Genomic DNA, 4,610 nt, shown 5'->3' with positions numbered 1-4,610 from the left:
CCGCTGTGTACAACACTCCACTCTCTTGCTCTTCCTCTTTGTGCTCACTACCATCTCCTCTGCTACCTACTCCTCTGTGTCTACTCTCTCTGTCCTCTTCCCTCGTGTCCCCAAACTACATCTTCTCTGCTCTTCTTCTCTTGTACAACTCACCTCTTTCTTCTCGTACCTCCCTTCCTCCCTGCCTGGAGCGAATCCACACTCCTTCTCCTGTCCTCTTCTCCTTGTCACACACTCCACTCTTCTCTGCACTTTCTCTCTACCCCTGGTCCCGTACAACTACATCTTCTCTGTCTACTTCTTCTTCCCTGTGTCCACGACGACTTCTCTGTACTTCTTCTTCTCTGTGTACCCTACACTATCTGCTAGGTAACTCTGCTTTTTCTGCCTACACAGGTGGTCTACTGACGGTAAGCCTCCAGACCCGGAAACGCATGTAGTGTGTCCTTCTCCTCTACTTGCAGACTGATCGTCATGTCTGAAGACGCCTCCAGGCTTGTTACCCCAGGCACAGTCTATTAGTCTGATACTTACGTTTTACAGTCACTGATCACAGGCGAGAGAAGAAGGGGCAGATTGATCAGATATGTAAGTTGTACACCGCGAGGCGCAGTCCACCGCAGACAGATGTCGTATGTAACCACAGGGCGAGAGACCGCACACTCGAGACAGCCGGCTCGCCTCGTACCCAGGCCGAGAGCAGTACAGCACGCCAGCATGTAGCCTCGTCACCACAGGCGGGAGCCCCGCGACGGCTCAGACCGCGGACCCGCCTGTAGCTTGTACCACCACAGGGGAGAAGCAGTCAGCCCGAGCAGCCTCGTAGTTGCTACACACGGGGCGCCCGACGTCCCGAGACAGCACGTCAGGCCTTGTCACCCACAGGCGGGAGAACCAGTCCAGCAGACACGCCATGTCCCAGTTGTACCAGGCGGGAGCGACACACTCTTCTCTGACTACTTTCAACGTCCTTTCTTTCGCATCACAGAGGACGACCCCTCGGACTCCAGTCGTACATATATTCTTTCGGCAGCTTTCTTCTGACTCGTCTAAAACCGTTCGACAATACTTCGCAAACACCAATTGGTAATCGCGCTTCCGTCCGTTGATCCATTGCGGGGGGGGCGGGGGGGGGGGGGGGGCCGGGGGGGGGGGGGGTGTGTGGGCACAAGTGGACTTAAGGAGGATCTCGTGGTACCAAAAGAAAACATTGGTTTGTAGAGAGTCTCCCCTCACCGAGGAATAAACGTAGATTTCATTCGTCTGTCCTCTCTAGTCGTCGGGCCACGGAATGAAACCTTCCTAGTCACCGACTTTGTCTCCCCTAATACACCCATTCCGACGCTCTCTAGACAACCCACGTCTCGTACTCTGTGAAAGCTACCTCCATGATCTATGTCTCTTCTACATACAACATGTCGTCCCTCTGTGTAAAGAGACTCTGAAAGTTTCAAGGAAAAAAGATTCTCTCTCTTTTTGTCCTGATCCATTTCTATAAAAACCTGTCTGAAAATGAGCTGATCAGATTTTGGCCACTTTATGATGTCATAACGATTTTGTGGCTTGTGTAACCATTAGCCAATCAGCAACCAGGTAACCCCCCCCCACTTATCACCTGAATCTCCTCCTAGAGCACCATTGTGTTCTTTTTAACCAAATCTCTCTCAGAGGGGCGTGGGGAGGGGCTCCTTATTTTCATCTAAAGTAACAGACAGAGAATCAGCACTTTGGAAACAGGGCTGAAACAGAGGGGATTATGGGTAATGCTGCAATGATCTGTTTGGTGTTTCAGCCAATCAGAGACAGGCTCTGTATATATCTGAGACCTGTGATATATTGATGAAAGACAGAATCATAGGGGACCTTTAGGTTCCTAATTAATGACTTAAATGATAATTCAGTCACATACATACTTGATGTGTCTTGATGACCCTAACTGGAGATCTTTGTGTGCTCTCAGTGGATCAGGAGTTTGAAACAGTGTCAGGTTTCCTGCTGAAACGCACCAAGGACATGGTGAACAAATACAGGCAGCTGCTGGTCAGAGAGGCTCAGGTGAGACCTTTATATGCACTTTATGGGTGAGAAATTATGAAAAGCTTTCTTCTTCTACATCGGCACACAAACTGTACATGTCCCAATTGAATCTCTTTTTCTTACAATGTATGAGTTTATAATCTCAAGATATTCTAGTTTCTGTTTTGTTAATTTACCTCTCTAATCTCAACAAACCTCGATGGATACTTTATTTCGACCTAACACACTGTCGTATAACAGATTTCGTTTTCTGAGGACTGTTTGGAGCAAATGTGTGTGTGTGTGTGTGTGTGTGTGTGTGTGTGTGTGTGTGTGTGTGTGTGTGTGTGTGTGTGTGTGTGTGTGTGTGTGTGTGTGTGTGTGTGTGTGTGTTTTGAGTCCCAAAGCCAAATGACTGATCTGAGCACAGCTGAGACTTTTAATCAATGTTAAAGATCTAGTTCTAATTAATCCCCAACGTAGCCTCATGTGTGATTGCACATATGTTGTGTAGCTTTAGTGTGAGTTTGTGTTGATCTACTAATGAGTGTGTGTGTGTGTGTCGCCTCCTAAATCATAAAATTTGGCATATGAAGGTGATGATGGCTTTTTCCTCCACACTCATTTACCAAAAAAAAAAATGAAAAAGGCAGCTGAATGTAAGCAGTCACCTGCCAGTCTCCCACTAACAGGTGACAAGAGATTAAAATGTACATTTGTTGGACCATTACAAACCGTATGGGTTTTAACCCTTACATGTTTATGTATCCTGGGGAAAACTGGGTAATTGCGGTGTAATACGGGTATGATATTGTTATTAAATGGGTGTAATATGCGTCTAATAACAATCTTTTATTGGTTTGATAACAATACAACATGGGTGTAACATGAGTATAATAAGGGTGTAATACAGGTGTAATAATGATGTACTGTAACATGGGTCTTATAATGGAGAAATATTGTGTAAGAAGGGTGAAATAATGTTGAAATAGGCGTCTTATAGGGATGTATTTATGTGTAATATGGGTGTTATAACAGTGTATAATGGGTGTAGTAGAAAATAGCAATCGATACATTTTCCTAAATATGTATTTGTGAATGCCCATCCAAGGGTTACATTGTGGTTCACCATGTTTAAAATAATTGTCCTTTGCCTAAGAAACTTAACATATGTTTTTGGTCACACCAAAAGAACCTGCTTAAACACACATCCTTATATAGAGGACTAAGTTAAAACGTCATGCGAGAAAACATGATATTTATATGAGTAATGTGTATTTTATTCTTTGTTTGCTTCAGCCACAAACATGCATGATAATGCAGCCTTGTTAAAATGTAAGTAGGAGAGTATAATTGGAGGACATCTGTTATCTGCATAACCAATATTATTCAATATTACAAACAAGTGCAGAAGATATGATTTTTGTTTTGTTAATTTACATCTAAAGCTGTTTTAAAGTCTGGAATGAATCAATGCATTACAATACGCTCATTACCTGAGGGCATAGGAAACAGGGCATTTAAAAAAAAGAATGCGGAATGTAAACATGAGCGGCATCGAAACATGTAGAAGTGAAGGTTGCTTTGTTACATTCCTCCACAGGGAATGTACATCCCTTATTCAATACTTGTGAAACATACAGATTCTGTGCTGCTTCGTAAACTCTCTGATGGATAAACAATCCCAAAGCTGAGACTCTTTCCAAATGACTCTGAAATGCGCCTCAACACCAACGGGGATTTACCGATAATAAGGCACCATGCAAGAAGACAAGACAAAAGGAAATAAAAAATGGGGCAATTTTCATTCCTCTCAGTCTTACTCTAAACCGAAAAATAAATAAAACATTTCTTTAAGTAAGTACAGAAGGGAAAAAGAGAATAAATTACCCAAAAATAGGCACGGACATGGATAATCCCTTGTTAGCCAGACGAGAGAACGTCACATTTGTTTTCCAAGCAATAAACGAGCTTTAAGATTTAAGAGGCTATGTGCCACATCAGGGAGTTTATGAATTCTGAAATGCCACTGGAAACACACAGATGCGCACAAACAAACAAAACCGATATTAGCTTTTTGTTGCAGGCAGAACATTATCACAATACTTCTGGGGAGGGGAAAAGGATAGTGTCAGGAGGTAGAGATCCAGACTGTCTGGATGGCCTCAGCAGCGAGATGATAATAGCATCTTCAGTCACAGATTATCCATCATTCCTATGTTGACTCCCCGGGGCCTTTCTCATCAAAAAACAGGCAGGGGCCGTCACTTTTCAGCACTTCATATGCGCTTGACCTCTTCCAAAAGATGCTAAAGTGTGTGTGTACTTAAACCCTTGAATACGCTTAAGTTGTGTTGTAGATAACCCAATTTGTGTTATTTGAGACTGAAGGGAATGTTGCATTGTTTTTGTTGCTTTCGTTGCAGTTTTATATATATCTTATAATGTAATTTAGGTGAACTTCCTGTTTCATTTGTATGCTTTTATTTTAAAGGCAAGTTAACGCGGCTGACAGGAAGTGGTTGTAGCTTTTGAAAACAACGTGACGGAGAAAGTAATATCTTCTATGTAACGGCGGAGAAACAGAAGAACGG

The sequence above is a fragment of the Notothenia coriiceps genome, unplaced genomic scaffold, assembly GCF_000735185.1.
Source record: "Notothenia coriiceps isolate Sejong01 unplaced genomic scaffold, NC01 NC01_scaffold00000339, whole genome shotgun sequence".
NCBI classification, from domain to species: Eukaryota; Metazoa; Chordata; class Actinopteri; order Perciformes; family Nototheniidae; genus Notothenia; species Notothenia coriiceps.
This window is presented reverse-complemented; position numbering follows the sequence as displayed.